Source organism: Eschrichtius robustus, chromosome 10 (genome assembly GCF_028021215.1).
Source record: "Eschrichtius robustus isolate mEscRob2 chromosome 10, mEscRob2.pri, whole genome shotgun sequence".
NCBI classification, from domain to species: Eukaryota; Metazoa; Chordata; class Mammalia; order Artiodactyla; family Eschrichtiidae; genus Eschrichtius; species Eschrichtius robustus.
Window position 1 is genome coordinate 83,606,158 of NC_090833.1, and position 13,975 is coordinate 83,620,132.

Consider the following 13,975-nt stretch of genomic DNA (forward strand, 5'->3'; position numbering starts at 1 on the left):
CCAGCAAAGTATACCTTGATATTAGCAAACTTATTATTTTTTGTATCTCTAAAAAATGGTATGTCATTGCTTTTTAGTTTGCATTTTCCTGGTTGCTATTGAGTATCTTCTATGTTTATTAGACATTGTGATTATTCTTCATTGAATTGCCTATTTATACCTTTTGTCTAATTTTCTACAAGGTTATTCCTTTTCCTTCCTTTTCTTCCACTGACAGTGTTCTTTGTTCTATTTTTTCTTAATTGTTCGAAAGTTATAAATTATGTTTCTCTGTTTGTAAATATACAGTGCCAAAATATTTACCACACGTATTTAAACATATTTTCTGTAAGTATCTAGAAAGAACCCCCAAAAAGATGAGAAAAGATACTTTTACTTCCCTTCTCTGATTGTTATCATCTGAGATTTTATTTTTATTTTTTATTTATTTACTTTTAAAATTAATTAATTAAATTTATTTAATACACGTAGAGCTAATTCAAGTAATGAGATTTTATTTTTAGACTGTTACTTGATGTTTTTGAGGATTTACTGTTTCTTTGTATATCGTTGATTTTTGTATTCCACTACTTCCTCTTGGAGTGGTTTTTCTTTTTGCTGGAGTATATCTTCTAATATTTCCTTCAGAGAAATTAAAAAAATAAAATTCACGTTCTTGCCCAGTGGAAAATCAGCCTGTATTTTTTCTTCTCATTGGAATTGGCTGAGTGTAAAATTCTAGACTCCAGATAACTTCCTCTTAGAATTTTGCAGATATTATGCCACGTTCTCCGTGTGTTCATTGTTGCTGATGAGAAGCCTGAGGCCAGTCTGATGCTTATTTCTTGATAGGTAACCTATGCTTTTCTTTTTCTCTAGAAGCTTTTAGGATTTTCTTCTTATCCATGTTATTCTTAAATTTTACTACACTGTAACTAGGCATGTGTGCATGCTTAAAATTTTATTTTGTTTGACATGCAGTGTACCTTTTCAATATGAGTGTTCACATCTTCAGTTCTGGAAGAATTTTCAAATTTATTTAGATGGCTATTTACGCTTCTGGCTCCTCTCTCCATACCTCTCACCCTTTCTGTAATACTTTCCATCTGCTTGTCCTTTTGTGCTGCATAATGGGAGAATTGTTTACTCACTACTTTGCCCTTCAGCTATTTCTCCAGCTACTGAATTCTCCCTTCTGCCAATTGATTTTTAATTTCTGAAATCTCTAGTGACTTTTTTTTTTAATGACTGAAACACGCTCTTCCATACTGGGGTTCACCATATCTCTAGGGTACCTAGCATGACTGACTTTCTCCTGTAAACTTCCCGCACTCATTGCTTCTACTTGGGGGCAGCTGCAGCAGTTGTTGGATGCTGTGCCTGAGGTGGGAGGGCAAAGGTAGGATGTGGAAAGTTTATTCCTCTGTGCTTCTACTTGTTTTCTTAACCAGTGACCCTGTGGCTTAGTGGAGGGGAGGCCCCACCCTGCCCTGCCGTCCACCCCTAGTCTCAGGTCAGCCCAGCAGCTTCCCTGTTTTGTGTGGCACATACTCGTGTGTCTGTTGGGAACTGTGCTGTTTTTCTTTCATTTAATTTCCCCACTTTCTCTTGTTCAGGAGTTTCTCATTGTTCTTATCCACCAACAGTTATACCTTCTGATTTTCCAACGTGGTTCTGGATTTTTAAAAAAATGAACCTAATTTCTAGAGATTTGAGATGAGAGGGGGAGCCGTCAGTTTGGGGCTTAGTCATGTATTAATTTTCCTCTTGATGGTTTCCCAACGTTGGTTCTTTAAGAGAAGTTAGGCAGATTGAGCAGTAAATTATGCTACATTGTTGAATTTAAATTCTGTCTCTGAAATTCCATGTTGGAGAAGTTGGATAATAGCCCCAAGTCTTCAAGTTAGATGTCTTGTTTAAAACATGGATTCGTGGTCAGTTGGCCTTTCTTTTAGGTCTCACCCTCAGCAAACTTTTAAAATATACCTGTTGTGTTTAAGTCAAAGATTGACGGAGTTCATCGTATTTCCACCTTTTTTTTTGATGAAACTTGTTAGCTAACTCTAAAAGTAACTCATAAGAGTATGGTCTTGTGTATTTCATCACTGTAAACCCAACAATTTGCCAGTAACTACGGCCATTGCATTTGGTTTGCAACTGGTAATATTTTAATTTCCATAAAAAAGAGCTATTGGGATTTCATTCCTTTATAAGGCGGGCTTTCTTTAAAAAATTCCCCTTTTAGTATTTCATCATGTAAGCATTATATGATGAACAAATTCCCTACATTTTATAAGCAAAAATATCTCCTCCATGGTGCCTGATGTATCCCTTGAACATAACAGTCACTTGATTAATGTTTGCTGAATTGATCAATTAATTAATGCATGGTCCACATTATATTAGTGATCAGATTGAAACAGATTTTTGATATAATGGTGCAGATATTTCAGTTAAGTAAAAATAACTGAAACATTTATATTATTCTAGCCAAATTATTCCGTATTTTAGCACTTTGTAGTTTCCTTTGAAATGCCTGTCATCATTGCATTTTGAAAGAATCTCCTTTCTTCTCTTTCCTCTGCCCTTAGTGATTGAGCGAGCATGGTAGGCAGGGCTGGGAAGTTTAACTGTGCCATTCCCGATCCCATTAACAGCACAGTCAAAATGTCTCACAATATTTTTCTAACAGCCCCTCCTGCTGTGAATTACTGTAAATTTATTCATGCTGTGAAACATGTTGTGGTCTGTTTCTCCACCAGGTCCTTTTTAAACTTTGAAAAACTTTATTAATTACCAGGCAACAAAACATATTCATGTAAAATTTCCACATTAATCAGAAAAAAAAGGGGTGCTATGAGCAGTGGTTCTGAAGACAGAAACTGAATTACACAAGTGTTAGTGAAGAATGGTTATTTTTCCAGACTGTGCTGATTTATCACTCTAGATAAAAGTGTTCCTGCTACTTCTTTTTTTTTTTTAAATAATTTTATTATTTATTTATTTTATTTTTGGCTGTGTTGGGTCTTCGTTTCTGTGCGAGGGCTTTCTCCAGTTGCGGCAAGCGGGGGCCACTCTTCATCGCAGTGCGCGGGCCTCTCACTATCGCGGCCTCTCTTGTTGCGGAGCACAGGCTCCAGACCCGCAGGCTCAGTAATTGTGGCTCACGGGCGTAGTTGCTCCGCGGCATGTGGGATCTTCCCAGACCAGGGCTCGAACCCGTGTCCCCTGCATTGGCAGGCAGACTCTCAACAACTGCGCCCCCCTGCTACTTCTTTTAGTGTTTTTCAATGACATTATTTATAACATTGCATATTCTAAATTCTTGTACTCAATTCCTGTACATTTGGTTGATCTTCAGTAGTTAGGTTTGCAGTACAAACCTTTCAATCTTTTCCCCTGGCTGGATGGCATATTAAAGAGCAGTGTACTTTATACTTTAATTTTTTTGTACTATAATTATGATTTAAATCTCTGGAAGAGAGTTTCTTCAGGAAGTGTTAATAGTGGATGATATGCTCTGTTCTAAGCAGACAACAAATATATTTAAAAGGCAGTATTCTTTTGGGTCAAATCAAAACAATCCCTCAACCCATTTTCCTGGTAACTAGCTACCGTAGAACATGCTAGCCCCACAGTGAATATAAGATGGCAATTCAGTTGAGGGTTGAATGTAGTTACTATATAAAACACCCCTAATGGTCCCATGGATTGAAATCAGCTTTGCCTTTGGTTTCTTTATTTATAATGACAATTTCAATTTTCCACTTTTCCAACCTTCAAACTTTTAGTGTAGAGCCTCCTTACAACACATCGACAAAATATTATTTATGTTGGGAAAGGTCGGTTCACAGGTGCCCAGGAGGAGAGGCCTGTTTCCTTGAGGTAAACTGATGTTAATGATTTATTTTTAAGATTTACTTTTGGTTTCCACTATAATTTGTAGTATGCATGTCTGTTTAGCATATTTGTACATACTCCTTCTTTTGTTTTAAACCAGGAAAATAGGATAGTAATTCTGTTTTGTTAGCATTCACGGAAGATTAAAATGAAATGCTGTATTAATACTCCATGTATAAATTAGATTGGTAAAAAACATTGTTTTCCTAGCATCTTAGCTGGATTGATTTTTTTTTTTTTTCTGAAAAGCATATACAAAGTCTAGTTTACTGCTTTGCTTCCTTTTATTAGCGATCAGGTTTTACCCACTAAAACACAGCAAGCCACACAGTGGACCAGTGCTTTTCTTTATCTTTTTAGAAAGGCAAATAAAGCCGTTTTTCTAACGTGTCAGCTGCTATTCAGATTTTTGTGTTTAGAAGTTTTGTGGTTGCTGTCACTGTCATGACACGGCTCACACAAGCCTAGAAGCACAGTTTCCCATTTGAGCTGGGAAAGTCACTTTGCTAATTTTCTGTCATTTTTGCAACCAGGTGTAAAGCAGCCACTTCTAAATAGGTCAGGCTCATTCTGGCTTCATTCCTGGTTGTGAAATATATATGTTTAGGGGACACAAAAATGGGAAGATATGCCAAGAAGATAGAAAGTGAGTGGAGAGAAGACAGAGAGCCGACAAAAATCATAATTTACTTGAATATTTTTATACCCATGGAGTGAGGATCCAATAAGAAATGAACAGAGCTCAGGCTTACTAAAATGAGGTGAAAAAGAACACAACTCAGGCCTACAGATGGATATTGAAAAATAAAACCCAAACTTGACCCACCTCATTTATTGCAAAGCCAAGTTAATATTTCAAAAAGTTTAGAGGTTAGTTTTCCTCAATTACTAAGAAGGGAGAAGGTGCATGCTTTGAATTAGTGATCAAAGGGCCTAGTCAATATGGTCAACTTTCAAGAAGTGTGCACCAGTGGATGGACCAGTGTCAGTGGCTGTTGACCTGGATATGGTTGGAAAGGACATACCAGCCAGTAGACCTCAGCAGAAAATCATCAACCATTCAGTGAAAAGGCTGACTTTCTTTAGACCAGGGCTTCCCAAACTTTAATGTGCATCTGAATCACCAGCAGATCTTGTTAAAAATATTGCTTCTTTTCCAGCAGGTCTGGGTTGGGGCCTGAGTCTCCACATTCCAACAAACCCCTTGTTCCATAGACCACACTTTGAGTAGCAAGGGTTTAGACAATGGGTGTTGGACTATTCGTTGGGTTTTTGCTTGTACAACTATTATTCTTACACCTCACAGGAGCCTGAGCAATCATCTAGTCCACCAAACTTTCCCCACTCTATGTTCTGTGCAACTCTAATTCCTTGAGATGCTCTGTGTAGGAAAAAAAACCCAAGGTTAAAGAAAAAAATATAGAAAATTCTGTAACTCTGGACGTTCACTGTGCACATTACTATGTTAAAAGCTCTAAGAATTCCTGCTCGAAAAGAACCATTTAACTTCCATTGATCTTATGGTCTTCAAGGTTGTTTGAGTACATACCATTTCTTTGTGATATCGTGTTATGGCTTTGTTATTTTTGCTTGAAGTAATTTGACAGAATATCGGATATACACATGTATAAATTCAGATGTAAAATATATTTAAAGCTAAATATCCATATTGATGTTGGTAATAACATTAATAGCTAACGTTTATTAAGGACTTAATATGCACTAGACCTCATCTGAAATATTTTCCATATTATCTTATTAGGCATCCTAAAAGCTCTAGAAAGTAGATGTCGTTAGTATCCTTATTTCCAGTTGAAGAAATGAAAGCTTACCAAGCATCATGAGTAAACAACTAATGAGTAGGGGTTGGCTTTAACCCACATCTGTCTGTCTAGGGCCTTAACCCATACACTGATCAGCTGTGTCCTTTACTGGGCTCTTCCATGCCTCAGAGGTGTCTGTCTGTCCGGGCAGCTTGTCTTCTCTGATCTCCAACGAGGTTTCCCAGCGTGTAAAGGAAGACAGCCCTGATACTTAAGTCAGGATCCCATTACCATAGTGCTAGAAGCTCTTGGAGACATTGCTGAGCTTTGCTCTGTACTTGTGCTGATTTCAAATCTTATTAAGCCAGGAAGTAGTGCCTGGCAAATGGTTTATCCTGCCTTGGCTATTCATGCTCCCCAATTCATTTTTATTGTGCTAATTAAACCTCAAGTGGTATTTCAAGTACAGATTGTTTTTTCCATTATTGAATCTTTGGCCAGCCTATTAATGCTGTAGAATTAACGTGAGTCAGATGCTTACTCATTTGTGGAAGACTTTACATTTCAAAGATCTAGACTTGGCCAATTTTGCACAGATTCCTTTGGAAGCTGCTATGACAGGGTGATACAATTTCTCTATAAATAAAGGAGACTCACTCTTCTCTCACAGATAGACACGTGATTATTTTTTTTAATGAACCAAATTCCTAGATTATGGATATGTATTGGTATTTATAGTCTGTGCCAAAATGGATATTACAGTCTGGGAAGGTAGTATATTGTAGTGGTGAACATCTTGATCTTTGAGTTCAGTTCCTAGGTAGTTGGGCAACTTTGGAAGATGTATTTGACTTTTCCAAAACTCACATTATTTTTTTTTTAATTTTTTAATTTTTGGCTGTGTTGGGTCTTTGTTTCTGTGCGAGGGCTTTCTCTAGTTGTGGCAAGCAGGGGCCACTTCATCGCGGTGCGCGGGCCTCTCACTATCGCGGCCTCTCTTGTTGCGGAGCACAGGCTCCAGACGCTCAGGCTCAGTAGTTGTGGCTCACGGGCCTAGTTGCTCCGCGGCATGTGGGATCTTCCCAGACCAGGGGTCGAACCCGTGTCCCCTGCATTGGCAGGCAGACTCTCAACCACTGCGCCACCAGGGAAGCCCTCACGTTCTTTATTAATTAAATGAGGATAAATACTTCAAGCTTGGTTGTAAGGATTAAATTAAATAAAACAAAAATGTAAAGTACTAGACAAGAGTTTCTGGTTCAGTGAATGCCCCATAAATGTTATTGCTAGTACTATAATTAAGCAGACATTTTTAGAAATGTTAATCATGTAAATTTAGGCTTGAAGGAAAAAATAAACTACATTAGATTTTACAGGGGAGATTAAGATTACAGCATAGCATTCTCTGCTGAGTCTCTCTTTATTTTAACTTCTTTTCTGCTTAGAATTTCCACACTTTTAGATACATTTACAAACAGTGGAAGTTTACACCATCGGTTTATATTCGAGATGACAGGAAGGGTGTCACCAAGCTCCATTGGTAGAGTCTGCTGGTGGGGGAGCTCATACCTCCAGAGCAAGCACCATGGCAAGCCCTGGCTCCATGGTTTCTCCAGATTCAGCCAGATAAATCTATAAATACAAGAGAATGGGAGAGGAGTCAACAAAGCTTTGTGTTTCTGTAGTTGCAATTGGAAAGTAGATGGATGAGTCGTGACTGACTTAAAGACTGAGAATGCTGGTTACCAAGTTGGCAATGGGGAAAGCCAAGAGGAAAGCTTGGTGTGTATTGCAGAACTACTGCAAGGCTCAGGAAGTAAGAGAACAGGTAACACCGAACACAGGAGAGTGGTTGAAAGATTTTTGTTCCATACATCTCAAGTGTAAAAACTGGAAGTTTGTTCTCTAAAGAGGATAAAACCAAGGCCAAGAGGAATTCCAGGTAGAGTTGAGGCTGTGAGAGCCATAGAGAGAATGATGGATTTACATACAACTGAGTTTTGACACAGATATCCTCCAATTTTTGGAAGTTTTCTTTACACCACTTTGCTTTTCTGAAAGAAATCGGAAGAGGATTTTTGCTTCTCCTAAAAAAGGTGAAAAGCAAAAATAGCGTTCAGTGTTTGTTTTACGTGGAGCTGTTTAGAGGCAGCCCACATCCCAAGCAGTGAGGGGGCACCACTAAGCTCCTTCCTGGGAACTACACTCGGCATCTCATCATCACGCCGCCATAGCTTTGACTGTGTCTGTGAGAATCTGTGCTTTATCTTGATTTATTCTGTGCATCTGTTAGAAGGAGGTGTCCTGAGGTAATTACTTCTTTACTTTATGTCATTTCGTCTTACAGAAAGTTTCATAGGAACGTTCTGCGTTCTGATAGCCAGGAAAACCTGTGTTTCCAGCCTTCTTCCTCTTCCAAACAGTACACTGGAAGAGAATTATCTGAATAATTTCATCAATCCCATCCCCAAAAGGATTTAATGATACTGACACCAGGTGGTACCCATTACAGAGGCCAGTAATACTGCCCTAGTGATGCTGACAGTTAATAAATGTGCAATGCTTCTATTACTCCACTCTTAAAGATGAAAGAACAGGGACTTCCCTGGTGGCGGAGTGGTTAACACTCTGCACTCCCAATGCAGGGAGCCTGGGTTCGATCCCTGGTCAGGGAACTAGATCCCACAGGCATGCCGCAACTAAGAGTTCACATGCCACAACTAAGGAGCCAGTGACCCCCAACTAAGGAGTGCCCCTGCTGCAACTAAGACCCAGCACAACCACATAAATAAATAAATAAATAAAATAAAATCTACATTTAAAAAAAAAGATTAAAGAACAGCAAAGGATCACCAACTGTTTGAGAAAAGCTTATAATATGAAAGACAAACACAAAACAGAGAGAAAGAAAAAAAATTGCAGAAACAAAGTTGATATAGACAGAAGAAAAATTCACAAGAAATTATAATTAATATTTCATAGATATTAGAGATCAGCAGAGATATTGCATCCATGAAACAAACACATGGTGTTAAAAAAATAGAAGACCATTCAGGAACAACAACAAAAAGCCTTGGAAAAACTAAAAGTATGACAGAAATAGAGCAAATAGACAAAAAGATGGAAAATAGGAGAGAAAAGATTGAAAACGATAGGCCACCCAGAAGGTCCAGCCTCCAAATAATAGGAGAGCTAAGTGGTGAGAGAAAGCATTACATCATAGTTGAATTGGCATCATTTTTTTTTCCCTTTCGTAGTGGTACATATCACAGTGTTGTGTCCTATAATTAAAGCTGTCTTAAATTTGATAAAATATGATAACTATTACACACAATGGTTCAGCTGTCTGTAGAGTTTATGTATTTATAGTAAACTTTATTGTACATTTAGACAACAAAACTTCATAGCAGATGGTAAGATATGAAGACAGTATAGTGTGAGTGTGGTATGGGCATGTGGGGAGAGCTGGCTTTCTGTGTGAACATGAGCCTAGTTCTCACCTTCCAGGGTGAGAGGTCAGTAGATAATGTTAAAACAGAAAAAACAAGAAGTAGCAATATAAGCATGATATTTAGTGATATAGAGATCAATACCCAAAGAAGTTAAAAGAGGTGAAATGAGTGCTTCTGGGAATAGGAAATAGTGCCACATGGGTACTATTTTTCACATAGTAGTTTGAATATTTTTCTTTCTTTATTTTCCCTGGGTTTGTAGTTGTTTTTATATTTTCTCAGTTTTATTGATATATAACTGACATACAGTACTGTATAAGTTTAAGGTGTATAGCATAATGATTTGACTTACATACGTCATGAAATTATCACAATAGGTTTAGTGAATATCCATCATCTCATATCGATACAAAATTAAAGAAATGGAAAAAAGTTTTCCTGTGTTGTACATTATATCTCTAATATTTACTTATAACTGGAAGTCTGAACCTTTTGACTACCTTCATCTAACTTCCTCTCCTTCCACCCCCCCCCCCCCCAACCTCTGGTAGCAACAAATCTGATCTCTTTTTCTATGAGTTTGCTTGTTTGTTTGTTTGTTTTTGAAGTATAACTGACCTACAACACTCGGTTTCAGGTACACAAACAACATAGTGATTCAGTATTCTGTACATTTCAAAATGATCACCATGCTAAGCCTAGTTATGATATGTCACCGTACAAAGATATTACATAGTTATTGACTATATTCCCCACTGTACATTTAATACCTGTGTGTATTTTGCAACTGGAAGTTTGTATCTCTTAATCTCCCTCACTCATTTCTTTCCTCCCCCCACCCCTCTCCCCTCTGGCAACTACCTGATTGATCTCTGTACCTGTAACTCTCTTTCTGTTTTGTTATGTTTGTTAATTTGTTTTGGTTTTTAGATTCCACCTATAAGTGAAATTATATGGTATTTGTCTTTCTCTGTCTGCTTATTTCATTTAGCATAATACTCTCTAGGTCCATCCGTGTTGTTTCAAACGGCAAGATTTCATTCTTTTTCTTTTTTTTTAAAACATCTTTATTGAAGTATAATTGCTTTACAATGGTGTGTTAGTTTCTGCTTTATAACAAAGTGAATCAGTTATACATATACATATGTTCCCATATCTCTTCCCTCTTGCATCTCCCTCCCTCCCACCCTCCCCATCCCACCCCTCTAGTTGGTCACAAACCACCGAGCTGATCTCCCTGTGCTATGCGGCTGCTTCCCACTAGCTATCTATTTTACATTTGGTAGTGTATATATGTCCATGACACTCTCTCACCCCTCCCCCTCCCCATATCCTCAAGTCCATTCTCTAGTAGGTCTGTGTCTTTATTCCCGTCTTGCCACTAGGTTCTTCATGGCCTTTTTTTTTTCCCCTTAGATTCCATATATATGTGTTAGCATACTGTATTTGTTTTTCTCTTTATGGCTAATATTCCACTGAATATATACACCACATCTTCTTTATCCATTCATCCACTGATGGGAACTTAGGTTGCTTCCATATCTTGGCTATTGTAAATAAGGCTGAAATGAACATGGAAGTGCAGATATTTTTTCTGATTAGTGTTTTTGTTTTCTTTGGATAAATACCCAGGAGTGGAGTTGCTGGATCATATGTAGTTCTATTTTTAATTTTTTGAGGAATCTCCATACTGTTTTCCATAATGACTGTGCCAATTTACATTCCCACCACCAGTGCATGAGGGTTCCCTTTTCTCCACATCCTTGTCAACACTTGTTATTTGTTGTCTTTTTGATAATAGCCATTTTGAAAGGTGTGAGGTGACATCTCAGGGTGTTTTGGTTTGCACCCTGATGATTAGTGATGTTGAGCCACTTTTCATGTGCCTGCTGGCTATCTGTATGTCTTCTTTGGAAAAATGTTTATTTAGATCCTCTGCCCATTTTTTAATTGATTCTTTTTTTTTTTTAATGTGGAGTTGAATGAGTTCTTTGTATATTTTGCATATCAACTCCTTATCAGATATATAGTTTGCAAATATTTATCCCGATCAGTAGGCAGCCTTTTCATTTTGTTGATAGTTTCCTTCGCTGTGCAAAAGTTTTTTAAGTTGGTTGGAGTTACATTTGTTTATTTTTGCTTTTCCCCCACTTTTCTGAGGAGACATATCCAAAAAACCATTACTAAGACCAATGTCAAAGAATATACTGCCTATGCTTCCTTCTGGAAGTTTTATGGTTTCAGGTCCTACATTTAAGTATTTAATCCATTTTGAACTTATTTTTGTTCATGGTATGAGAAAGTAGTCCAGCTTTGATTCTTTTGCATGTAGCTGTCCAGTTCTCTGAATACCATTTTTTGAAGTGGCTGTCCTTACTGCATTATATATTCTTGCCTCCTTTGTAGTAGATTAACTGCTCATATAAGTGTGGATTCATTCCTGGGCTCTCTATTCAGTTCCATTGATCTATGTGTCTGTTTTGGTGCCAGTACCATACTCTTTTGATTACTGTAACTTTGTAATATAGTTTGAAATCAGGGGGCATGATACCTCCAGCTTTGTTCTTCTTTCTCAAGATTGTTTTGGCTATTTGGGGTCCTTTGTATTTCCATACAGATTTTAGAATTATATGTTCTAGTTCTGTGAAAAAACCATTTGTATTTTGATAGGGACTGCACTGAATCTGTAGATTACCTTGGGCAGTATCGTCATTTTAGCAATATTAATTCTTCAAATTCATGAGCACCATGTATCTTTCCATCTGTTGGTGGTGCCTTCAATTTCTTTCACCAGTGTCTTATGGTTTTCCAAGTACAGGTTTTTTACCTCCTTAGTTAGATTTATTTTTAGGTATTTTATTATTTTGATGCAATTGTAAATGGAATTTTTTCTTAATTTCTTTTTCTGATAGTTCATTGTTAATGTATAGAAATGCAACAGATTTCTGTATATTAATTTTGTATCCTGCAACTTTATCAGATTCATTGATGAGCTCTAGTAGTTTTTTGGTGGTATCTTTAGGATTTTCTACATATAGTATCATGCATCTTCAAACAGTGACAGTTCTACTTCTTCTTTTTCAATTTAGATATATTTTATTTATTTTCCTTGTCTGATTGCTGTGGCTAGGACTTCCAATACTATGTTGAATAAAAGTGGTGAGAGTGTGCATCATTCTCTTGTTTCTGATCTTAGAGGTAGTTTGAGTGTTTTGTATAACAAGTTTTGTAGAATTATAGACTTTTTAAACTATGTGACTATGTATTTTGATTAAAAAAATGCATATTTTGAAAAAGTCACCTAGATCATACCACTGGCTTCAAGGAGATTTTTAAAAAAATAAATCCATTTCTTATATCTTGCCATGGCATGCTTCTTACATTGGGAAGCTTAATTGTTATGGAAGTTGTCATCAGATATTAGAGTTAGAAAATTTTAGAGCTAGATCTTATAATTGAACAGTGTAATTTTACAGAGAAGAAAACACATTGAGAGAGGAGAAATGACTCACCCAAGGTCACACAGTATGTGCCAGATTTAGGGTCTAGGGTTCCTGACTCCTGACCCAGTGTTCATTCCGGTTAACTGCACTGCCTCTTGATCATTTGTATACACTTCATTGCCTTGTCTAACTCAGAGTATTAAGGGGCTGTTTGAAACCCCGTGAAATATATAACATTGCTCTCTATTGGACGCTGGCAGGAAGGAAGGGTTCTGAAGAAGTCACACCAGCCACTGAAAGCCAGATCTTGTTGGGAAGTCCTCTATCAATGGTGGGAATACCATGAGACATATACTGTATAAGTCTTGCTATAGTGTAGTTTCACTAATAAATAATAATGGCTTTGTCAGTAAGGACTGCATTGTAAGAGAAGGATTTATGCATAGTATGGTGAAGATGACGGGTCAGATACCACTAGGTGGGCAGATTAATTGCAGTTTAATGGCCGTTGAAGATGAATTGCCTTTTCTGACCTCTGGGTTCCTCCTGAGGGTCATAGTTCCATGGAACACAGCTGTTGGGGTGAATATAGTCCTAAGCAGAGTTTCTGATACCAAGGGAGGGGCTTGCTTGACTGGCAGGACGTGATGTATTCTGAGACCCACCTTCATGTTAAAAATACTATGATTAAAAGCAGTATAAACCTCCAAATGGTGTAATAGTTTAATGAAGTGATAGCATTAATAAAGAGGAGCCAGCCTTTGAAATATCAAAGTATAAAAATGATGCTGTCCTGAAATATTAAGAAATGTTTATAAGCATCAGAATTTCATCCGATAACAAATACTTTCTCAGGGTTTTTCCAAAAAAGAACTTTTCATTGGAATAATGATCCATATAACTTTTTTCATCATATCATATATAGGGTGACCAATTTTACCTATAATATTTAACTATGATTTATATAGCTTTGAAACATTCTAATGCTGTTATGGTTCAAGCTTCATGTCTTTGAAAAATGCTTTGAAACCGACTTCCACAGTTGGACTCTTTGAAAATGTAGGTCTGATTTTTAAACCTATATTTCAAAATCGTAGTTGTCTCTTTCAAAATCTAGTTCTGGTAGTGAGTTAGATTTATGTGTTATTTAATGCAAAAAATGGATTTATGCAAAAATTGTAGATGCCTCCCACCCTTTTGTCCTTGACTATAAAAAATGGAAGAGAGGAAACAGGGAAAAGTAAGATGATCTACAGATAAAATGACTATTTATGTGCAAACAACTGGATTGATAACTGTAAAACAGAACAAGAGCTAGAAGACATAGCTCTATAAACTAGTGGGGTTTTTAAAAATAAAAGGTTACTCTGCAATGATATTTTTAAGAAATGTGCAAGATTTATTTTCAGATCTCATCACATATCTTTTAGTTCACATC

The 13,975-nt window shown here is 37.1% G+C and overlaps 1 protein-coding gene across 5 annotated transcripts in view; it reads left to right on the top strand.

Annotated features, from left to right (window-relative positions):
* The window catches only part of NTRK2 (neurotrophic receptor tyrosine kinase 2), a 366,665-nt gene that overhangs the window by 41,071 nt on the left and 311,619 nt on the right, over positions 1–13,975 (top strand). The gene's annotated exons all lie outside the window — the stretch shown is intronic.